The 24796-nt window shown below is 48.3% G+C and overlaps 1 protein-coding gene across 1 annotated transcript in view; it reads left to right on the top strand.

Moving 5' to 3' along the window:
• The first annotated feature begins 958 nt into the window (after nt 1-958).
• B3GAT1 (beta-1,3-glucuronyltransferase 1) overlaps nt 959-24796 on the top strand; it is a 43766-nt gene continuing 19928 nt past the window's right edge. Inside the window, exon 1 of the mRNA XM_036397450.2 lies at nt 959-1150. The gene's annotated coding sequence lies outside the window, so the exon portion shown is untranslated. The remainder of the gene's footprint in view (nt 1151-24796) is intronic.

Genomic DNA, 24796 nt, shown 5'->3' with positions numbered 1-24796 from the left:
GGCAGTGGGATGAGGTGTAAGGAGGGCTGCCCGCTGCTCCCAAAGCCTGGCTGGGCTCAGCTGGGAGCCACCAGCACGAGCATGGGCAGAGAGGAGCTGAGGGGGCTGCTTTGAAGAGCTGGAAGTGGAGCAGAGCTCTGCCTGCCACCCTAGGGGCTGGAGGGGACCCTCACACCCAGCACATGGTCACCTTCTGAGCTTCCTCTGAGCAATGCTGAGCCCCCTCCCCAGCCAGAGCCTCTCCATGCCCATGCCATGCCATGCCATGCCATGCCATCCCATCCCATGGATCCCATCCCATGCCATCCCATCCCATCCCATGGATCCCATCCCACCCCAGCTCATTTCATCCCATCCCATGGGTCCCATCCCATCCCATTATCCCATCCCATCCCATTATCCCATCCCATCCCATATCCCATCCCATCCCATTATCCCACCCCATTATCCCGTTATCCCATCCCCTCTCCCCCCGGTCCCGCGGCCGCAGCTCGGGCTGTGCTCAGGGTGAGCAGAGCAGATCCAATTCCTCCCGGGGCCCTTTCCCGGCTGTGGCTGCCGCTGTCGCAGGGAGCGGTGCCCCTGCCGGAGCGGGATCAATTGGTACAGACCATTCCCAGAGCATCCCCTCCTCTGGCAGCCAGAGCTGCCGGCGCTGCTCTGGATACAAAGCAGCCACGCTCTGGCTCCTTCCTCCCGCATCCCGCTGGCCTCCTCCTCCTCCTCTTCTTCCTCCTCCTCCTCCTCCTCCTCCTCCTCCTCCTCCCTGTTTGCTCGCTCTCTTTCTCCCCCGAACGCCAGGCTGCAGAAGGCAGAGCTGCGAGCCGGAGCACAGCGAGGAGCTCCCCGAGGCTGCTCCTGGCCGAGGGAAACGCGGGCAGGGATGCGATGAAGCAGCGCCGTGCTTGCTGCCTGGATTAAGAAAGAAAACATTTAGAAAAAAACCCAAACACCTAAACAAAGCGAGAAAAGCACCACAAAGCCGGACGCAACAAACGAGGCGGAAAGGGGGGAGAGAAAGAGGCGGAGGTTGCTGGATGGGCGAGGAGCCGCTTTGAATCGTGCCTCTGTTCGCAGGGATTAGAGCATGAATGGGAGACGCTTCCCGGCCGCGATGGAGACAGAAGGCGGCTCCGGCTGTGCTCACAAGGTAACTCTGGCTGCCTCCCCTGGCTGCATGGCTGAGCCGAGCAGGACACACGTCCTTTAAGCCCAGGGTGTGTGTGTGGGTGCCGCGGGCAGGGCACGGCGGGGAGCAGGAGATGCTCGGAGCGGTTTTTCCCAGCCCTCCCAGCGCAGTGAGAGGACGCAGAGCGGGTCCGGGGGGCTGCGGTGCTGGAGATTCACTTTGCCTCCCCTTTGCCTGAGGACACCGAGCTGCCTTCCCCGGGGATCGCTCCAGGAGCTCCCAGCATCGCCCTCCCGACCCTGCGCTGCCCCGGGGTCCCTCGGTGGCCCCGCATCCTCCCGAGCATCCGTGCACAATTAGGGGAGGGAGGTGAGAGGCCGCCCGGAGTTGCTGTTCCCCTCCCTTGGTCATCCTCTGCCTTTTCTTAGCACAGCAGAGGGATGGGATGCAGGAGGAGGGGGAACTGAAATCGCTTTCATTCGTGCCAGCAGCGCCGGGAGCCAACTTTGAGGCTGCTTAAAGGGAAAATCTTCCCAAGTGCTGTCTTTTTCTTGGGGAAGAGGAGATGGCTGAGCAAGGCTTTGGGAGGAGGGATGTCTGTGTTGTGGTGTGGAGTGGGAGTGGATGAAAGCCAGTGGTTGTGAGGGAGAAAGTCAGGGCTGATCAATGAAGCTGCCCACAAATTATGCTTTCCTCTCCCTGCTGGGCCTCTCTCTGACTCAGTTCCTGGGTCTCTGACCGTGAAACTCCGAATTTCTCTCAGCCAGAGCAGACAGCACAACTTCAAGCAGGGCTGGGAGGTGCCTTTAGCCAGATGTTTGGGAAAGCCCCGAGGAGAGCCCGATGTTGGCAGCTGTGGAGCCCCTCCCCAGTTATCCCCAGCGAGCAGAGCTCCTGCCTGGCCATCCCTCACTGCCTCGGGCAGGATCCTGCTGCTGCCACATCCATTTGCTCCCATTCCCCTCCTCCCCTTGCCTCCAGGGGCTGCTCGATGGCTCCTGGCACGGGGTTAGGAAGCGTTTGCTTTGATTACTGAAATAACGACGTGTCCCAGAAGTCCCCACTGGTGTGAACACATCCTGAGCCCCAGAGTGCCACCGGTCCCTGTAGGAGCCTGGATGTGCAGGAACAGTGATGCAGGAACATTCAGGGAGTTTGTGGCCCAATGTGAGGGACTGGCAGGGACTCTGGAGTCTCTTGCACTGCTCTGCACACACTCGGATTTTTTAGTGTCCATTAGCATCTTCCTCAGTGAGTGGAGTCACCAGGATTTGGCTGGAAGGTCACAAGGGCTGGGATTTCTTGGCTTGCCTGGCAGAGATGGGACTGAAAGGGTGTGGAGAGGAAAATGGAGGCACTGGGGAAACGGTGGGGAAAATATCTTCTTTCTGTGTGAAACTCCAAACTCTGGTGTCTGTGCCAGCCTCGAGGAATGTAGATGATGTTCTGGTGAAGGAATTCAAGAATTAGGAATAATATTTCTCCCAGCAGGGTTAATTCTGTGGCAGGGGCTTTGGAAATGGCCAAAGCCAGCAGGACAGTGGCTGTTGCTATAATGGGAAGGCAGCTGATCAATAATTTTATTTTCCTGTTTGAATATTTATGGGTGTGGGGAAGGCAGAGGAAGAAACGTGCAGTCTGTGATGTTGGCTCTGGGCACGTTCCCACTCCAGCTGGATTACAAATCCCTTCCTGCACCCCTCCATGGGCATTCCTGGGGGGATCCCAGCAGTGCCCTGACAGCTTCAGGGTGCAGAACAGGGGACACAAGCCTCATGTTTGGCTTCTCTGGGTCAGAAGAGCCAGAGGGTCTCCATGAGGGTCTCCCTCAGTGCAGGAGTCCCCAAGAGAAGAGAGGGGAGCTTTCCCACCTGGCTTCCCAAAGTTTCCTGACCCATCAGGGTGGCTCAGAGTGCACAAAGTGCCCCAAGCCTGGCAGGGGCTGTCACCCTGTCTGTGTCACAGCTGGCACAGGGCAGTGCCACCAGAGCCCAGCCAAGCTCAGCGATGCTGGATCTCCTCTTCCCTGCCCGTTTGTGGTGCATCTTCCCGGGGATTCTCTGCAGTTGTGCCCCTCTGGAGGCCAGGAGGGCTCTGAGTGCCCCCAGAATGCAGGGCTGGTGGGGTTTCAGCATCCCCAGCCCTGCTGCATCCTCCTGGCAACCCTCGGGGACATCTGGCCTAAGCTCACCAAGAATCCTTCCAGGACCAAAGTGTGAGCACACGCTCCCTCCTTGGCCAGAGCCGGCTGTTCCCTGCCAAAACGCTGCTTTCTGAACCCAAATCAGGGCATCATCCACCCCTTCAATCTCTTCCAGCCCTCTCCTGTTGCCACAGCACAAGCCATGGGAAATGACAAGAGCTGTCTTAAAAAGGGAACACCAGGGCAAATGCTGCATTTCATTTTTCAGTGGGTTTTGCAGACTTGCCTCTTGAGATGATTTTGCTCTCTCTTGCCCTTGTTCTATTTCTACTGGCTCAAAAAAAAAAAAAAAAAAAAAGTTGTGCAAAAAAAGCAATTTTTAGTTCGTCCAACAAAACCCAGTGGGCAGATCTGAATCCAGAGGAGGACAGGATGTGGTCCTTTCTTGCATTTCTGTGCATTTTCTCTGGCAGGGATGAACAGTGCCAGAGGCTGCCTGGATTCCAGGGCTGCTTTTCAGCAGCATCCCTGACCTCTGGGGATGCAGTGAGCCTTGGTCAGCATCTTCCTATGTGGCCATGCCCTCAGTGGTTCCCTCACCCTCCACTTTTCCTGCAGGCCTTCATTTCCTGCCTCAAAAAGTTCCGTGGGCTGCAGTTGCAAGTTGTGTTTAGCTGGAGGAGCATTTGGGGGAGCTTTGATGTCTTGTGTCCTGCTGTGGTCACCAGAAACTGATGCCTTGAGAAGGCTGGCCTAGAACAGAGGCTGGGCAGAGTTAAAGAATAAAGCAGGGATTTATTAAAAGGCCTCCATGGATGCACCTTGGGAAGCACAAGAGCCCAGCCAGGGCTGCACCCAAGAGGAACCAAAATGGTCCCAGAATGCACCCAAGATGAACCAAAATGGTCCCAAAATGAACCCAAGATGAACCAAAATGGTCCCAAAATGAGCCCAAGATGAACCAAAATGGTCCCAAAATGAACCCAAGAGGAACCCAAATGGTCCCAAAATGAACCCAAGAGGAACCCAAATGGTCCCAAAATGAACCCAAGAGGAACCCAAATGGTCCCAAAATGAACCCAAGATGAACCCAAATGGCCCCAAAATGCACGAGCGCTCCCGAGGTCTCTCCCTTGGATCAGTTCTGCTCCATTTGCATCTTGCAGTTCATTGTCCCATTCCAGCTCCAGCCCATGCAGTCCCATCCTTGTTTTTCTCTCTCCAGCCCACGGTGTTTGTGCTCCTGGGCTGAGATTTGGATCATTTGTCCTTGGTGCCCAGCTGGAGCAGGAATTGTTTTGTCTCCCTGCTCTGTGCCCAGAGCTCAGCATCCCCTGATGTGAACCCAGACCCACACACTAAAGCAGCACAGAACCTGAAAATATAAAAGCCAAAACCTGAGGCAGCAGCTTCAACCCACTCCAAGGCAAAGCTTCTTCTGGGATCAATGTCCCTGGAAGGTGCCTCTGTGGGTCCTTTTTCTCTGGGATGTGTTTTCTGCTCGTGCTCTGCCTGTGGAGATCCTGGATCAGCCACCTGCCCGTGCTTTGCTGCTGTGGTGGCAGGAGGAGTGACCCATGCCAGGGGGGCTGAAGGGTGAGGATGGACTCTCCCTTTTCCTCCTGCATTCCTTGACTTGTTGTGTTGGGCTTCCTTGACTTGTTGTGTTTGGCTTGGCCATCAGGGCTGGACTCACCTCCAGGAGCTGAGGAGGGATTCTGTGAGCAGACACCATGGGGTGGGGCCCGTCATTAATCTCCATCTCCTGCTGGAGACACAAGGAGCAGCCCCAAGTGCTGGCAGTGAGTCCCTGGGGAATACATCCTGCTCCAGCTGTGCTGGGAACTCCACACCCCCAGGGAATGAGAGAGTGGGCAAAGAATTCCCAGTGCTGGGGAGCACATCCTGCTCTCTCGGTGCCCTGTCCCAGGAATTCAGCCAGTTCAGCCCTCCTCCTACCCTTATCCCTCTCCCTCTGTGGGTTTTTTGGCTGTACCAAGTGTCACTTCCCAAAAGACATTGTTCACAGGCTCAGAAAATTATTCCTGGCCAGGAATGCACTTTAAAGCACAGTTCCACACCCATTTTTCCATTCTGGAAGTGAACTCCTTCCCTCTGCATAGTTCTGAGTGGTAGTACACCTCAGAGCACACCTCCACACCCATTTTTCCATCCTGCAAGTGAGGCCCTTCCCTCTGCACAGTTCTGGGCAGGAATACACTTTAAAGCACACTCCCACACTCATTTTTTACCATGCTGGAAGTGAGCTCCTTCCCTCTGCACAGTTCTGGGCAGCGAAACACTTTGGAGCATAATTCCACACCCATTTTTCCCATCCTGGAAGTGAGTTCCTTCATTCTGCACAGTTCTGGGCAGTAAAACACCTTGGAGCACGCTTCCACACCCATTTTTCCATGCTGCAAGGGAATTCCTTCCCCTGCACAGACCTGTGCAGTTGCTCTCCCTCTGTTCCTGCCCTGCCCGGGTACCACAGAGCCTTGAAGCAATTTCCCAGCTGCAGTGGTGCCTCTGAAATCCCTGCAGCTCTGCTCTCCCTGTGAGCCATGGCCAACACAACACGCTGTGCCTGGCTGTGACAGCAGAATAAATAGGAAATGCTCGAGATCCCCCTCCTGCCTGCATCTGAGCTGTTTTCCTAAAGCCAGGACAAGAGCTAAGCTTCTGTCGAGGGATTTCTCTGCTGTTCTTGAAGAGCAGCGGAGAGGGAATTGAAAGCTGAGGCTCAGGAGGAGAAGCCTGCTCACCTCCAAAAAATGGGGAACCCTTTGCTTCAGTGCTCTGAAGATTGGGGTGCTGCCTTAGGTAGGTTCAGCTGTAAAGAAAAATAGGGATTTCCAGGGTGAAGCTCATCTGATCTAAAGGAATTGCCCTAAAATAGACCAAGTGGTTGTTTGCAAAGAGAATGGAGCCAGGCAGCTCTGCTGAGGGGAGCTCCCTGCTCCTGTGGCCCTGCAGGGAGCAGGAGAGGGAGGCACACTTCACTCTCTGACAGGAGACAGAGCCGTGGGATTTGTCTCAGTCTCCTTGCTGAACATCATTCCTAAATTCCCTGCAGGTTCCTCTGGAGATAAAAGGCAAAAAAAAAAAAAAACCCACACCCAAAAAAACCCCAAAAAAACCCAAAACAAAAAAAAAAAAAACCCCAAAAACAAAACCAAAACCAACCAAACCAAAAAAAAAAAAAAACCAAACAAAAAACAAACCAAACCAAAAAAAAAAAAAAAACAAAACAAAACAAAACAAAACAAACAAAAAAAAAAAAAAACAAACCAAACTTGCTGGACATCATTCCTAAATGCCCTGCAGGTTCCTTTGGCACCTGAAAGGCAAAAAAACCAAAAAACAACAAACAAACAAAAAAAAAAAAACTGAAGAAAAAACCAAAACAAACAAACAAAAAAACCCCAAAAACAAAACCAAAAACCAAACAAAAACAAAACCAAAAAAACAACAAAAAAAAGCACCAAAACTAAAAAAAGGCTACTCCAGGAGAAACACCTCAAGTCTGCCTCACCTTCCATTGAGCTGGAAAGAGCCCAGAGCAGAAGGAGGGATGCTGGGGCTGTGCTCTGCATTTCATGAATGGATGAATGTAGAGACACAAGAGGGGATTTGGAGGGGATTTGGAAGCCTGCTCCAGGATTTGTCTGGCACACAGAGCATTTATAATACTTCCAGCATTATCATAACATAATGCCAGCGTGATTTGGGGCCCACTCGGGCTCTCAGTGAATAAAGAGCAGCACTCCTGTCACCATCAGGGGGACAGGGATCTCACTAGGGATGAGTTGGGGTCCAGATTCTTGTCCTGGTGGCCCCGAGCAGGGGCTGAGATGCTCTGGAGTGCTGCTGTGAGGGACTGGGGCTGCTGGAGGGTGTCAGTGTGACAGTGGGTGGGTCTGGTGTTTGCTGGGTCCCCCAGGTGCTGGTGATGGGGAGAGATGGGGAGACTGACTTGGGGATCAGAATCTGATTTTATTGTGGGTCACCCTGGTTTTTTAAGATTTTCTAAGCCTTCTGATGTTGACATTCTTGTAGTGAACTTTCTCACACACTTTCTGTAAGTAACTCATTGTTTTGCATTCCTTTATGGAAGAGGAGAGAGTTGATGGACTGTTGGTTCAACCAGTGGCATTGGAGAGGTGGCACTGTCATCCTCCAATCCACTGTCACTTTTAGAAGACTGTAAATGTTGGAGTCAGAAAATAAACTGCCCTTTTTTCCTCACCTTGAGAACGGTGGTGAGCTCGTGTTCTTTTGTGTCCTGTAGCGACAATTGTGGGATACAAACACTCATGTACTATTTCAGGGAGAGTAGTAACATGTACCACAATGATTAGGTTAAAATCCCATACACAAACTTATGCATACCTTGCTTGCAGAGTTTAATGGCATTTTCTTTTTCCAGTAAACCCGTTGGATTGAATCTTCTTGCAATGCAGATCTAATTTTCAAAGTTCCCTTTGCTTTTGCCAAGGCATCCTGTTATCAAATCTCTGATGTTAACCTGGTCCAAAGTCCATCATCTGTCTTGTGTCCCCCAACATTCCAGCACCCAGATGAAGGAAGGAATGATGAATCTGACTCCATGTACTCAGATGGCTAATTTATTATTTTATGATACTATAGTATATAAAAGAATATTAAACTATACTAAAGAATGCAGAAAGGATACAGACAGAAGGTGAGAAAGAATAATAAGAAGAACTCGTGACTCTTTTATAGATAAGATACAATAAACAACCTTGAGACTGAGAAATGAAGAGCTCTGACTCTTTCTTCAAGCACCAGGCTGGGAAAAGAGACTTTTGAACTTTTCTTGGGGTCACTGTGAGCAGCAGAGATCCCAACATTTGGGGAGTGGGCAGGAGCTGAGGGACCCTGAGGGACATGGGGCAGTGATGAGGCAGAGCTGCTCCTCCTGTCCACCACAGAATAACCACAAATCCCCCAAAAATGAGGGATCCAAGCCAGAGCAGACCCCCTCTCCTCTCCCTGAGCTCAGGCTGGGAAGGGAGCAGCCAACAGAAGGGATTTTGTCAGGCTGGGTGCAGTACCTGGAGAACTGGTTTGGCTCATGAATAACTTGATATTTGTCCTGAATAATAGATGCACGTGATGGCTGCTGAGAGGCAGGGCTGGGAGGGGGCTGGGTGCCTGAGGAAGGGAGGGAGGGAGGGAGGCACAGGGATGAGGCGGCCCTGGGCTGAGCTGGGGGCAGGAAAAGGGGCAGAGGGGACCTTTGGGTGTGAATGGGTGTGGCTGAGGCAGAGAGGGGGCTTGGCTGGTGGTTTTGTGTCCTCTGCAGTCAGCAGGAGTATATAAGTGTGTATTTATATAAAAATATATTATATAGTGTATATATATTGTATATGTATATATATTATATTCTATAATTACATTATATATGCATTACATTATATTACATTATATATACATTCAATATAAAAATATATATTTTTATATATAGATTGTGTATAAAAATATATATTTTTGTATGTAGATTGTGTATAAAAATATATTTTTTTATATAAAGAGTATATAATATTGTATATTATATACATTATATATGTACACATATATACATGTGCTAAACATATATATATGTATTATATTAATAATACATACATAACAGGTATTATTATATGTACTACATATATGTAGCACATGATATATGTATTATATTATATTATATATGTATTATATGTGTATTATATACGTGTTATATATATATTATATATTATTAGTGCAATACAGCACTGCCCAGCTTGGGCTCTGGGGCTGGGGAGGGTGAATATTTGTAATTTGCAGCTTTTAAAAAAATTCTAGTTAATGATTTAAATTTTTATTTTTAAAATGTTTGCGAATATTTGCCATTTCTCTGCCTCCAAGAGGGGCTTCCTTGGCTGTGTCCATGGCAGGAGAGCAATGGGTGCTGTGGATAAATCCCAGCACGGTTTGTGCTGTGGGTCAGGACAAACGGGGCAGGTTTGGGAGAGCCCAGAGGCTGGAGCTGAGGGCTGTGGGGGTTTTTGGGAGTTCCTGGCAGTGCTCAGACCAGCAGGGTGCTGTGACAGGCAGCCTCTCCCTTCCTTGAGAGACAGCTTTCACCTGACTTTCTAGTGGCACGCTCTGCTTCTAATTTGGGAGAGAGGGAAGGATAATCTGGCACAAGGCTGCCACCTCTGAGAGGCTGCCAGGCACTCTGTGGCACTGTCTGCCTGCTCCCTGCAGCCTGGGATGCAGGAATGTTCCTCCCCTCCTGCCACGCCTGGCTCCTGAGGAGGATGCAGGGCTCAGGAGAGGCTGCCCTGGTTGGTGTGGGCTGCTAGGGACAGCTCAGGATTTATTCAGATGGGCTCTGATCCACTTGGATGGACAGCAGCTGGTTAAGGAGATTGGAGCCACACAAGTCACTGCTGATGAATAATTCTGCCAGTGTCTTTCTTATAATAGTGTCACATTCAGCAGGCATGACTCGGACATATTCATCTTCCCAGAGCGTGCAGCTCCTGGAGTGACCTTCTGTGAGGCTTTGGAAGTGTTGTCTTCTGTTTGTCACACCAAGGAGCATCAGTCCTGACATGATTTTTAGCAGAGACAAAAAATTACAAGTGCTGAAATGGGGAGTATTGAAAAGAGGGGTTGGAAGCTGTGTGAAAAAGGATAATTCTGAGAGCACCGCTCACTCCTGGGTGGGCCAGTTTGAAGCCTCATCTCCCTTGGAGTTAGTTATTCTAAGTTATTAGTTCCTTTAACTCTAAATTCTCCCAAGTGCAAGCAGCCAGAGTTCAAAGAGGAGCACAGAGAAGGGGCCTGGCAGGCACAGCTGTGAATAAACCCACTGTGAGATGAATCCCCAGCAGCAAAAGGGGGATCTGCCTGGATTCTGCAGGTGGAAATTGTGTCTCTGCCTCCAGCCTGGCAGGCTGGCCTCAGGAAAGAGGAAAAATGGCAATAAAAGGTGCCTTTCTATAAATAAAGCCCAATTTCTGCCCTTTGTGGAGGCTGTGGCATTGAGAGGACGCAGGAATTGCTGTCAGGTGCTGGGCTCAGGGAAATGCTGCACACCACAAATCCATCCCTGTTTTGGGGGTTTGGGGAGTTTTGTACTGGCAGAACACGTGTGGGAGGGAAGCAGGGGGACCTGAGTTCTGTCCCTTGGCTTTGGGAAATGTGACAGCTGTGAAGCTGCTGGTGGCAAAGGATTGGTGGCAATCCCCTGAAGGTGTCACCCCACACGTGCACCTCCTTCCTTCCAGCCATTTGTCTCCTGAAAATGCTGCCAGCACTGTTTCTGCCCTGTTTGTCTTGTTCCAGAAGGCTCTAAAGGCAAGAGGCTCAGAGTTAATAAATAACTCACCTGAGGGCCTGGGTTATCCCAGGGCAGAGCAGGGTGGGAGCCCTGCAGGGTGGGAGCCAGGCTGGGCACAGAGCCTGGGGGGTGGGAAGGGATCAGCCTGTGGAGTGGGGAACAATCCCAAAGTGGGAGATGGGATCAGCCTGTGGAGTGGGGAACAATCCCAAAGTGGGAGATGGGATCAGCACCTGCCCCCTCTGCTGCTCCTGCTCTGGGACACCTTCAGCTTTAAAGCTTGGGGTGCTTCCCAAAGCTGTGCTACACTGGGGGGATGTGGGAAAAAGGGGTCAGGGAGTGCAGGGAATCCTGTTCCAGAGGCAGGATGGGAATCAATGGCTTCACTCTGTGCTGAGAACCAGCACAGGCAGAGAGGCTGAGACAGAAAATCCTCTTTTTTGTCAGCATGACAGCAACTGGGTGGACCAGGAGTGCCCAGATGTCCTCCCTGATGTGCCACATCCCCATTTTCACAGCCTGCATTTCCCAGGAGCCCCAGTCCCTGGAGCAGCAGTGGCCCCATGCAGCACCTTCAGAGCCCATGCAGCTCTGCTTCCTCCCTCTCTGTCTCAACCATCATTTCTGTTCTGGCTCATTATCAACTGAGTCAATGAGTTTAGTAACTCATGTTTTTAAAGATTAGTCATCTATAGGAATGACATTTGAAAGACTGACAGCTCCAATCAAATCACAAGGGCTGCTCTTGTGCTTGAAGTTGTTTAATTAAAATAAAAAAAAGGTAAAATCAACCTGACTAATTATGTGTGGTACCCTGAGATGCAGCTGAGGGAAGAACAGACGTGGTCCTAGGAAGGAAGGAGCTGCCAGGGTGGTGGGTGTGGGCTGGGCAGGCCTGAAGGGAGTGAGCTGGAGCTCTGTGGATGTTCCCTTAGCCCTGCTCCCTCCTTGGGCAGGGCCTGATCTCTGCCAGGCAGGGCTGGTGACAGTGGTAATAATAATAATAACAACGCTGTGATTTGCCTGGTTGATTTGAGATGTGCCATAATTACTGTGTGATTACAATATTCTTAGAGCAGGGCTCACAAACCCCCCCCAGCTCCTCAGAGCTCCCCAAGGGCTCATCTGGCACCTCACCTTGCAAGCAAAGCCTGCAGGGGAGGCTGGGGGGTGTCACTGGGATATTTTATGAAAAATCCCTTTGCCAGGATTTCTTCTCCTGGGAAGATGAGGAGCCTCAGCTTCTCCATGTTTTGCTCTTCTGGAATGTGATTTGGAGAACTGCTTACTCTGCATGTGAATTGTTTTGAATTAATGATCAATCACAGCCAGCTGTGTCAGACTCTGGTCAGTCACAAGTTTTTCTTATTCATTCTTGTTTAGCCTTCTGATGTCTCCTTTCTCTTTCTTTAGTATAGTTTTAGTATAGCATTTTCATATAATATAATATAATGTAATGTAATGTAATATAATATAATATAATATAATATAATATAATATAATATAATATAATATAATATAATATAATATAATATAATATAATCAGCCTTCTGAGAACTTAGGGTCAGATTCTCATCTCTGACCTCGTCCTGGGGACCCCACAACACGCCAATATCTGGGTGTCCCTCAGGCAGCTCTGGCTGTGCCAGGTGAGGGCTGTGTGCCCTCAGCCACCTGTAGATCAGAGTTCCCTGCTTCTGAGACTCTCTGGGGGAGTATTTGGTAGCAGGATGGTGCTTGGCCAAGCAGGACAAGCTTTTCCAAGGGCTGAGGATGCTCCTGGGAATGGCAGGGGCTGGGCAGTGGCACCTGGGGATGCTTTTCTTCCTGTGACAACCTCGTGCCCACTGAAGTATGAGGTGTGCAATTCTCAGCTTCATTCTGTCCCCAGCTTCTGCTTTGATGCCTTTTGGGCATCTAAAACAGAGGCCAGACAAAATAAAGAGAATAAAAAGCAGATCTGTTTATTGAAGGGCCTTCAGGTACATTTAGAGCAGACAAAACCCACCCAGAAATGGACAATGGGTCACAGGTTTCACACTTTTATGAGTTTGGTCCATTTGCATTTTGGGGGTGAATCTGCAAATTCCAGCTTCAGCTGATGAAGTCATTGACCCCAGGTTTGCTGCCCCCAAGTCCCTTTTGTTCCCATCTCAGGGCCTGAGGCAGTGAGGTGTCCTTGATTGCCAGGCCTGGAGAGGAATTGTTGTGTCTGCCCCAAATGGGGAAGCAGCAGCTCCCACTGTGTGTGGAGTTCAGAGTTCTACACTAAAGAACTGCAGGTTACAAATATGTGAAAATATAAAAGCTCAAATCCTAAGGCACCAGTTTGGCTCCTCCATTTCTCATTCAGAAGATCTGGATGGGCTTGGACCTTGAGTGACTCTAAATTCAGGAGAAATTACCTTTTCCAGGCCATAGGATTGGGCTCTGCCAGCATTGGTGCCTCTGCCATCACTGTGCTGAGCCCCTGAGCTCCCTGAGCCATGAAATTCCTGGCCAAAATTGGGCAGCTATTTCCATCTCACCTCCAGAGCAGGCTGAGGTGAGCTGAGCCAAAATAACTCAGCCACAGGGAAGGCAGAGTCAGCACCAGGCTGGGGTTGGAAGCTGGACAAGCCTGAACATTCATCCTGTGCCTTTCCCTCTGAGAGCAAAATCCCATTTCCTCAGGCAGGGCTGGAACAGCTCTGGGTTTATTGGATTGGCACAGGGGGATTTGTGCTGGTGGAAGAGAAGGAATGGTTCCCTGCCAAACACCTCTCACATGGAATGGGCCAGGTTATCCTGGGGATGCCTTGAGAAGGCTGAGTTAGAACAGAGGCTGGGCAGAGTTAAAGAATAAAGCAGGGATTTATTAAAAAGCCTCAAAGGATCCACCTTGGGCAGCACAAGAGCCCAGCCAGGGCTGCACCCAAGATGAACCAAAATGGTCCCAGAATGAACCCAAGAGGAACCAAAATGGTCCCAAAATGCACCCAAGATGAACCAAAATGGTCCCAAAATGAACCCAAGATGAACTAAAATGATCCCAAAATGGTCCCAAGGTGAACCCAAATGGTCCCAAAATGAACCCAAGGTGAACCCAAATGGCCCCAAAATGCACGAGCGCTCCCGGGGTCTCTCCCTTGGATCAGTTCTGCTCCATTTGCATCTTGCAGTTCATTGTCCCATCCCAGCTCCAGCCCATGCAGTCCCATCCTTGTTTTTCTCTCTCCAGCCCACGGTGTTTGTGCTCCTGGGCTGAGATTTGGATCATTTGTCCTTGGTGCCCAGCTGGAGCAGGAATTGTTTTGTCTCCCTGCTCTGTGCCCAGAGCTCAGCATCCCCTGATGTGAACCCAGACCCACACACTAAAGCAGCACAGAACCTGAAAAATGCAAAAGCCAAACCTGAGGCATCACTGACATGTCAAAGGCTCCCAGGCAGGCAGAATTTCATATTCCCTGGGGAGAGAGCTGGTGAGCAAAGGATGATGAGAGCCCCTTGTGGAGCCCTTGTGCTTCTTTGAGCAGGCCCAGCAGGCTCAGAATTTGGGCAAGGAGCAAAAATCCCCACAGGAGACCATTTAAAAATGACCTTCCAAGCAGGGTGTGTAGGTTTGTGGCTGCACTAATGGACTGCAGGACTGCAAGCACCAATTGATTGTGCTGCAAGCTGCTGAATTACAGTTAGGAATCAGCTTAATCATGCCAGATCCCCCCCTCACTTCCCTTTCCACGCTATGGCATCAAAGAATCAATGTTAATTCCTCAGTCCCATTAGTGACTCCTGTGTGGGCACCCAGCACTGAACAGGGATCAGGATTTGAGCCTCATCCCTTTAAAGGAGCCATCTAACAGGGATGGGAGCTGGGAATTTTCTCTCTAAGCTGATGGAGTGGCTGATTTCCTGTCCAGCTGCTGAGCTGGGAGCTCTGAGTGCCACTCTGAGCTCTGCTGGAGTTTCCTGAAAGGCCACAGGAGTGAAAACCTGCTGGAAATATTCCTGTTGATGCCTTTTTGGGCTACCTAAAACAGAGGCCAGACAAAATTAAGGGAATAAAAAGGGCTTTCAGGTACATTTAGGGCAGACAAAACCCACCCAAAAATGGACAATGGGTCCCAGGGTTCACACTTTTATAAGTTTGGTCCATTTGCATTTTGGGGGTGAATCTGCCAATTCCAGCTTCAGCTGATGAAGTCATTGACCCCAAGTTTGCTGCCCCCAAGTCCCTTTTGTTCCCATCTCTGGGCCCTGAGGCAGTGAGGTGTCCTTGATTGCCAGGCCTGGAGAGGAATTGTTGTGTCTGCCCCAAATGGGGAAGCAGCTCCTCCCACTGTGTGTGGAGTTCAGAGTTCTACACTAAAGAACTGCAGGGCTACAAATAGATGGAAAATATAATAATATATTATTGCTAAATTTATTATTATTATTATTATTATTATTGTTATTATTATTGTTGTTGTTGTTGTTGTTGTTGTTGTTATTACATTATCTATTTCAAATAGATGAAAAATATAAAAGCCAAAATCCTCAGGCATCACTGTGACTGGCACTGCTACACCATGAATCTGTTCCTGCAGTGCTGGGATGAGCTCTGGTGTTGCTGTTACCCTGGGAGCCTTGGCAGCTCTGCATTGCAAAGGTGGCTTCAAATAAGACAGGAATTTAACCATGAGTTTACCCAGATGTTGCAATAGGACACAAAAAAGAATGACACACACACAAGCTGAGATGTCCAAGGTAAAAAGAGAGCAGTTTATTTCCCAATTCCAATATTTATAGACTTTCAAAAGTGACCATGGATTGGAGGATGAAATTGCCACCTCTCCAACCACACTGGTCAAACCAACAGTCCATCAATTCTCTCCTCCTCCAAAAAGAAGTGCAAAACAATCATTATTTATGTGAAAAGTGTGCGAGAAACTCCATTACAAAAATGTAAAGATCAGAAGGCTTAGAAGAACTTTAGAAGAACAGGGTGACACCCAGACACTGCTCAGCTGAAATTCCCAGTGTGGTTGTTCTGGGTGCTTCTGACCATCAAAGCTGCTCCTTGCAGCTCTTGTAGCTCTTGCAGCTCTTGCAGCTCCTTCTTGCAGTTCTTGCAGCTCTGCTCCTCTGCCCAGCTCTGAGCTGCACCTGTGGGGAGCAGCAGGGAGGTGATGCCAGCTGGGAATTCACAGCACTGGAATTCCAGAGTGCCAGGAGCCCTCTGCCTCCCCCAGGCAGGAGCAGCCTCTCTCTGCCCCCAGGCAGGGAACTCTCCTGCCTGTCTGGAGCATCTCCCAGCCCAGACATTGCTCAATGTCCAGCAGCTCCTGCACAGCAGTTTCTGCTTCACCTCTGTCTTCAGGGACTGCTTCCTGCATCAGCTGCTGCTGTTTCCAAAAGTGATGGAGAATTTGGATGTGTTCATGTTTTTTTTGGAAAAAAAAACACCTCTAAGATATTTGATGTTAGCTATTGAAAAGAGAACAATCATGTTTTAAAGAGCTAAATCCCTTTTTCAGGTGACTTAGTTCTAAAAAGTTCCCTTTTTAGAGAACTCAGTGGTGGCTTTCTGCAGTGGGAGAGGGAACTCGCTCACAGCTCTGCGAGCTTCTTTCTCCCCTTTTCTTTTATACATTAGAATCAGGTTATTAATAACTCCTTTTAAATAGAGCAGGATTTATTTTCTTCCAGGGGTAAGGAAGAGCTCTTTTAATTAAAAGTGAGTGCTGATGGCTGTGGGGCTGCTGAGCTCTGCCAGGTGATGCCACAGGTGTGTCCCACCCCACCGTGCCCCCTGGCCCTGGGTGTGGGGGGAGAGCAGCGTCACCTCCAGGTCTGCAGTTGAGAATTTGGGGATTTGGGAGATAAATTGAGCCCTTGTGGCTTGCTGGGCACAGCTCTTCCCGTCTGAGGGTTGGATTTGTGAATTTTCCCAGGTGCCAGCATGAGGGGAGGCAGCTCCCAGCGTGTCCCACCAGCCCACAGAATCCTCCACCAATAATTCACAGAGGAAATAAGAGCTTCTCTCAACCATCACCAGCACGAGCTCTGGGGTGGTGGAGGTGAAGGAATCCTTAATCCAGCATCAGTCAGCACCAGCCTGCCTCCTTTTATTGCTGTGTTCTGCTGGTTTGGCTTTTTAGGCTTTCTTGGGTACAGGAGGGAAGGGAAGGGAAGGGAAGGGAAGGGAAGGAAGGAAAGGAAAGGAAAGGAAAGGAAAGGAAAGGAAAGGAAAGGAAAGGAAAGGAAAGGAAAGGAAAGGAAAGGAAAGGAAAGGAAAGGAAAGGAAAGGAAAGGAAAGGAAAGGAAAGGAAAGGAAGGGGTCTTGACACATTTGACTCGATGATTCAGCCTTGCACATCCTGGAAAAATGCAGTTTGCTGGCCTGCAGGTTGGAAAGATGAGCTTTTTCCTCTGGAAAAGTGAGGTTTGGTCATTGTGACCTGCCACCTGCTCCCATGAGGTGTCACGTGGCAGCTCCTGCCTCCAAACCCTTTGGACAAAGCATATGCAAAGCCTATTATGGAGCTGTGGAATTCAGCCTGATCTTGTTGAAATTGGGTCATCCTTTGTTAATGTCACTTGTTCAGATCCATGGGAGTCAGCAGTGCACAAACACTCGGTGCAATGCAGAGCACAGAGGTGGAAATGGAGAGCCTGGGAATGTGTCTGATGTGGTCTGGGCTGAGCAGAGGGGGCAGCTCGAGGTGTGTAGTGTCACCAGATGAGGAGAATTGGATGAGAAACCCTCAAATGAGCTAATTGTTGCAGCATTTCCACCAGCAACCTTTAACAAAAATCCACCAACTTTTCCTGAAGCAAAGCAACTCCCAGCTGCCTTTCTATTTTGGGAGTGGGCTGCAAGTCAAACAGCTTTTTATCTTGGGAGAGATGCTTCTTAAAAACTGTGTGTGAAGGGCAGCCCTTCATCAGGGAGGGCTGGGGGCAGGAGAGGCCTCCTCATCCCACACATGAGTCAAGGCACAGCTTTCCTGGTGTTGGCCATCCTGGCAGAGCACAGCATCCTCTGTCTCATAGATGAGTAATGCCATGGTTGACTCACAATTTAAAGGCAAATATTATGTATATGTTAAGAGAAGTTTTATAGGTTTATAGTTATATAGATTATATATAACTAGACTATATATAACTATTATATATTATAGCTATAATAGTTATATATAACTATATAATAGATATAATATATAATATATAATATATTATACATATATATAATATATAATATATTATACAATATTCTATATTCTATATTATATTTTATATATATTATAAATAATATATTATATATTATATATTTTATATACTTACATCAAACTATTATATATAATATATTATATATAGTTATAGGCAACTATTATATATAACTATTATAATTATATATATTAATATATATTAATATATATTAATATCTATATAATTATATGTATTATAACAATATATATATTATAACTATTATATATAATAACTATATAGTTTATATATATAACTCTATATATTTATATAGGTTTATAGTTATGTTTTACCCCCCTTGTGTTGTTATCAGGGGGTGCCCTGGGTTTGGGACATTTGGGAAGGTGGGGTTGTTACTATGGCAGCTCCTGACCTCCAACCAAGATTTAAGGCAGTGATTTCCACCCCTGGGCAGTGAAGAAGGAGTTGATGGACAGAACTTTGGGAGGGGCTAAAGGGTTAAAAGGCAAAATCTCCATTGTGTGGATGAGCACTTGGTGGGAAAAATCCTCTGCTCCAGCACTGTAATATTTTCTCTGTTCAGTCTGCTGTTGTATTTTTAATAAACCTTTAATAAGGTCTTAGTAAACCTTTCCAGTTTTTGGAAGTGAGCAGCATTTCTCACATCTGGAAGCAGAAAGGGTCCCTAAATCTGGTGCCACTCCCTGGTGAGGCTGTGCCAGCACCCAGGACCCACAGCAGCCTCACCACTGCTGGTGCCAAGCGTGTGTGACGCATTCTTTTGCTCCTGCTTTGCTTGGCACAAGAAGGTTGCAAAGGTCAGGTCCAGCCCTTTCCAAAATCATTTAATAAAAGGATTCCTGCCTTTTCCAGCCCTGGAAAAGATCCCTTTGCAGCAGCAAGGAGAGGAAGCGCAGTGCCTGTAGTTAAGGAGAAATCTGGACAGCACCTGGGCACTGTGGTGATGCTGCAATGTGAGAGCCTGTCCAGGAAAACAAGCACATTTAGGGCAATAAATCCAATGTTTTCAGGCTCTCCCAGGAGGTGCACCTTGCTGTTGGAAGCAGTGGAGCCCTGGGACTGTGTCACAGCATGAGAGCAGTGCCACTACACCTCCTGTCCCGATTCTACCACGGAGGGTGGATTAATCTGGAGAAGAGAAAGTTTCTGATGCTTGTTAAAATTTGGCTGAAGCTCTGAAACTCAAGGGGTTTTATGTTTTCCAAACTGGTGGGTGGTTCATTCTAATTATGGATATGCAGTTTATTCACATACACAACTAATCCTTTTTTGAATCCTGTTAAGTTCTTGTTCTTCTCAGTATCCTGTGGCAATAAGTTCCAGCAGCTAATTGTGCTTGTGTTGAGCTCCCTTGATCCACTTTACTCATGCTTGCTTTAAAATTTAAGTGTTGTTCTGAGGAGCTCGGTTAATTTTTTTTATTTATTTTATTTCCTTTTTTTTTATTTTCTGGGAGATAATCTGTTTTCTTGATCCCATTTGTGGCACCAGACTCAGGCTGGAAGGGAAGGGTGGGTTGGGTTTTGCCTCAGCTGTTGCAAGGTCAGGGGAATTTTGTGCCTCAGTTTCTGTGGCAGTTTGGAAAGCACAGGGAGTGGCTCTGTAGGCAAGGCAAGGGGTTTGTAGGCTAAGCTGGAGAAAACACTGAGTGAAAAAACAGCCTCCAGAGGCTGAGCTTCCTTACCAGGCTTTTCCAGTATCTCTGGGTTTCTGAAATCTAAAAAAATTACCAACCAAAAAAAACCCCAACCAAATAAAAAACCATAAAAAGGAGAATGCATTATTTCTGTATTCTGGCCATAGAAATTATTTCAATTTTTAAAAGAAGGAAACGAATTCTGAGTGAAGAGATGATGCCAACCCTCACCCTCCACTGCAGCATTGGCTCCAAAATTTGGGTTCTCGTGGATGTATCTGGATCTCCTCTGGCTGGGAGGATTCTCTTGGACACCTGAAACATTTCTGATCATTCTCCTTCCCTTTGCTGACCTGCAGTCCAAGGTTTGTGCTGCACAGATCAGCTCAGGGATGGCCATTCCCCCCTCAGAGCTGGGAGGGCTGACCTGAGAATCCTCTGTCCTTTTGTCCCCTGGATCGGGAGAATCTGAGCTTGAAAACACCACCCCTGATTAAATCCTCCAAGAAGCAGCAATTCTGTGTGCTCATTACTCAGTTCTGGCTATGTTCTGCTTAATAACTAAACACTAATTAGCTGCACAGTTTTGCTACTATACTTATAATAGCCCCCATTAAAGTTATGGGGTTTTTAGGCAGTAATGGCTTACAGAGTAATTAACGAGCAAGAGGCTTTTATTACTACCTTTATTTTTAGCCTGTGCTTTACAAGCCTGTTCTGCCAAATACCAAAAATCTTAGACAGAGGCTTGGAATGCCCATCCCCTGCCAAGCAGTGTGATAAAGAACAGGGATGAGTGTGCAGCACCTCGAGCTCAGAGCTGCTCCAGAATCCCGAAATTCCAGACTGGTTTGGGTTGAAAGGAACTTAAATCTCATCCAGTCCCACCCCCTGCCATGGGCAGGGACACCTCCCACTGGCCCAGGTTGGTCCCAACCCCATCCAGCCTGGCCCCTTGTCCTGACCCAGCCTTGTCCCCAGTGTCTGCTGGGCTGTGACCACCCCGTGCCTCAGTTTCCCCCTCTGGGAAGGGGGCAGGACACCCCTGAACTCACAGTTCTGGGGCTGATTTCTGTGCCAGGCACCTGCCTGAGCTGGGGTGGGAATTCAGAAGGGTTTTTGGGTTGAGGAGGGCAGAGCAGAGGGACCAACTCTGTCTTGTGCCACTCCAGCATCATTTTCCAGCAGAGATCAAACCCGGCTGCTGTTACAAAAGTGGAAGGAGCCCTGATTTTTGATTTTGGGAGGGAAAAGCTTTTGGTGAGAATCTCCTGAAGTGCGAATGTTTATTTTCTTTGCAAAGCTTTTGTTGCAGGTTTTGGCAGCATCTGTTTATTATTTCCTGGCTTGTTTGAAGCACAACAAAACAAGTGTTTGCTACGTTTGTTGGGGGATTTTTTTTGGGTGCATTTTTTTGTCACATCTAGACAATGTTTTTACTCCAGTAAGATGTATAGGTACAAATTCAAATCAAGCCTTTCTTTAGCTTAACATTTTCTAAATCACTTCTCTTCAGTGTGGGCAAACCAAGGATTAATGACACTGGGGCTGAGCAGCCCCAGAGGAGGAATGAAGGTAAAACTGACTATAAAGGTTGCAGATCAAATCACTCGCTCCTATGGCAAGTGTCAGAGCTGATGCCAATTAACTTGATTTAAAAAAAGAACCTTCAGTGTTTAATAATCCGGCATGTTACTAACACGTGGCTCCAGGATTTATTAAAGCTTTTTTATTAGATCAGTGCCCTTTCCCTTTTGTCATTCCTCGACACCATTGCCCTCTGCCGGAGGATGGGGATCTCTTTCATCTTGTGGCACCCAATTCTTCCCAAAACCGTGCGAAACTCCTTTGTTCTAGGAGTACTTTAACCCCTAAAAACACTTACTTTTGAGTCAGTGATTTGTGGCTTGCACATTACCTTTCAAAAGTAAAAAAAAAAAAAAAAAAGGCAGGATACTTTCTGTAGTGGAAAATAGATTTTGATTGTTTTAATTGATGTTTAAATTTGTTCCTTCTCCTTCATTTCCCTGGGGAAGAAGAGACAGGAGAAGTTTAAAAGTGACAATCTGAACGAAGCAGGTTTTGTTTCAAACAGTTTCAGTGAGAAAAGGAGAGTCCTGTTATGATGGGGAAGGGGTGGAGTGAATGCCTTGAAGAGGAACATTTTTCCCAGACCCATTTTTCTCTCGTGCCACAAACAGCAACAAAAATCATCGCCTGGCTTTGGCAACAAGGGAATTTTGGGATTCAGGGCAAGCCCTCTGTCCTGGGCAGTGTAAAATCACAGGCTGCCACGTAATTCCTGGCTGGTGGCGTTCACAGGAGAAAATGGATTTCACCTTTGGCCCGTGCTGAGAGGGGAGTGTGGCTTTGTGACACTGAGAGCTGGTGTCACCTCTCACCGTGGCATCAGGGTGTGGAGAGGGAAGCTTGGAATGCTCTGGATGGAGATTTCATAGCATTCACTGTGACCATGCTCACAGGGGTCCCAGGATGAGGGAAGAGACGAGGATCTGACTCCATGTTTCAGAAGGCTTGATTTATTATTTTATGATATATATTATATTAAAACTATACTAAAAGAATAGAAGAAAGGATTTCATCAGAAGGCTGGCTAAGAATAGAAAAAGAAGAATGATAACAAAGGCTTGTGGCTCAGACAGAGTCCGAGCCAGCTGGGCTGTGATTGGCCATTAATTAGAAACAACCACATGAGCCCAATCCCAGATGCACCTGTTGCATTCCACAGCAGCAGATAACCATTGTTTGCATTTTGTTCCTGAGGCCTCTCAGCTTCTCAGGAGGAAAAATCCTAAGGAAAGGATTTTTCAGAAAAGATGTGTGTGACAGCTCACAGCTGCCCCAAAGGAATTCTCACCACGTCCTTCAGGCAGGATCATCAATAACAGCAAATCCCTTCAGGAACCAGCAGTGAGGGAAGGCTGCAGAGCAGAGCTGGGCAGCTCAGGGTGCAGAACTGGGCTCAGCCTCTGGCTCCATGTCCACCCATCAGCATCAGGGACCCACCCCTGGGCTCGTGTCCCTTTGGGGACATTATTGCAGCCACTGCAGCCCAGGAGTGCTGATGGCACAGAGGGAGCTCAGCCAGCTCTGGGGGACAGGGAAGGGAGCATGGGGACATTCCCTGGGCCTGGGCAGCTGGAGCTCCACAGGGACAGCTCAGTGCCCAGGGAGCTGCTGAATGCTCTGGAGCAAATGGAAATAATCAGAGCAAAGCACAAACCACTGGAGCTGCTCGGTGTCCCCACTGCTCAGGGGCTGGGAAGCAGAGCAGCACCCCAGCACAAAGGGGCCCATTTGCCATCATGGCAAGCTCAGCCTGTCCTGTGGGATGAGGCTGGGTTGAGCCTGGATGGGCAGGAGGCAGGGGAAAGGCAGCTTTAAGGTAGGGGCACTGTGCCTGGAGGAAGCTGCCCGTGACAAACAGGGCATTTGGTGATGCCAGCCCACGGTGGCAGCTTGCCAGGGGCTGTCCATGGGCTCTGAGTGGCTTTTTGAGCTGTTATTTCCTCCCACCCCCTCTCCAGCAGCAGAATCCTGTCCTGGGTGCATTTCTGGGGAAGGCACTTTCCTGGGAAAGGTGTTCAGCCTTTCCAGCTGCCCCTTAGGCCCTGCAGGGATGCTCAAGGGACCTTTTCCAGCTTCATCAGGGGATTCCAAGGGTGCCACCACTCCTCGTCCTCTGTTCAGGCACAGTCAGCAATGCAGGCACAGCAGGGATGATGCTCTTTCCTCAGGGCACTGTGCTCTGGCAGATCGAGGCCAGCAGGAATTCTCTGGCTCCAAGAGCTGGACAGGGATGCAGCAGAAGGCTGATGCTTGCTGGAATAATTCCTCTCCTTCCTCCCTGGTTTATTTTGTCTGAATGAGGCTGCTTTCACCAATTCTGGAAACAAATGAGAGAGCTCTGACTGGGGAACTGGCTGTTTGCTAGAGCTGGCTGGGAATTTTCCTACGAGTTTGGGTTTTGTATGCATGGAAAAGAAATTATTCACTGAAACGTCAGTTGAGGGACATTTACATGACAGTTTTAAGGACAAAGCCCTGTTTTCCCTGGTAAATTAATACCTTTGTGATTGAAGTGCTAATTTGGAAGAACCAGGTTCTATCCAGCCACTTGAATATTGCTTGATTGCAAGATTCATTTAGAGGAAAAACCTGTCAGTTCTTGGAGCTGTTTCACTCCAAGTGAGCTCAGTGCTGGGGGCTGGCTGTACAGCCCAGTGGCCAAGGAAAATTCAGATCAATCCAATTTGGGCTAATCAAGGATCTGAACCTGGATTTCTCCATGTCTTCCCCCAAGAAAAAGCCACCTCTGGGAAAATATTTGCACAAACAGCGTGGCACCTGTCACAGACATCTTTTATGAAAAATCTTTTCTTTAGGATTTTTCCTCCTGAGAAGCTGAGAGGCCTCAGGAACAAAATGCAAACAATGGTTATCTGCTGCTGTGGAATGCAACAGGTGCATCTGGGATTGGGCTCATGTGGTTGTTTCTAATTAATGGCCAATCACAGTCCAGCTGGCTCAGATAGAGTCTGAGCCACAAGCCTTTGTTATCATTCTATTCTATTCTTAGCCAGCCTTCTGATGAAACCTTTTCTTCTTTTCCTTTAGTATAGTTTTAATGTAATATATATCATAAAATAATAAATCAAGCCTTGTTGAACATGGAGTCAGATCCTCGTCTCTTCCCCAGTCTGAAACCCCTGTGAACACGGCCACAGCACCAGACTCAAGGGGAATTAGGGAGGGGATGTGATAACTCCCAGATCACTGTCAGTGGGAGAGCAGAGCTTTTCCCAGAGCATCCTGCTCCCTCTGCAGCATCCCTGGGCTCTGCCTGCCTGCACTGCAGCCCTTTTAGCAGCCTCTAATGCGTGGCCCCACCTGGGAGCAGCAGCACTAAACTGCTACCCGTGTTTGCAAACTGCCCTGGAGCGTGGCAGCCCTGCTAAGTGCTGTGCTTGGGGCTGAAATACAGCCTGCTTAAATCTTGTATGTGCTTGTCTTGCATCAAACTAAGCCATTGTGGCACTTTAATAGACTCCAGGCACAGCACCTCTGAGAGGGAGCCAACCTGAGCTTCGCTGGAAGCCTGAGCTGAAAGTGGAGCTGCCTGCACGATGGGCTGAGCTGAGGGAGTGCTGGTGGGAATGGTGCCTTTGTCCTTTACCCAAAACAGGCAAAATTAAGGGAATAAAACGTATATAATAATAAAGATAATATTAGATATATAATAATATATATTATTATATTAATAATAATATATATTGTTATATTAATTATATATAATAATTATTATAATACTAATAATAGATA

This window comes from Molothrus ater, chromosome 22 (genome assembly GCF_012460135.2).
Source record: "Molothrus ater isolate BHLD 08-10-18 breed brown headed cowbird chromosome 22, BPBGC_Mater_1.1, whole genome shotgun sequence".
Lineage (NCBI taxonomy): Eukaryota > Metazoa > Chordata > Aves > Passeriformes > Icteridae > Molothrus > Molothrus ater.
This window is presented reverse-complemented; position numbering and strand designations above follow the sequence as displayed.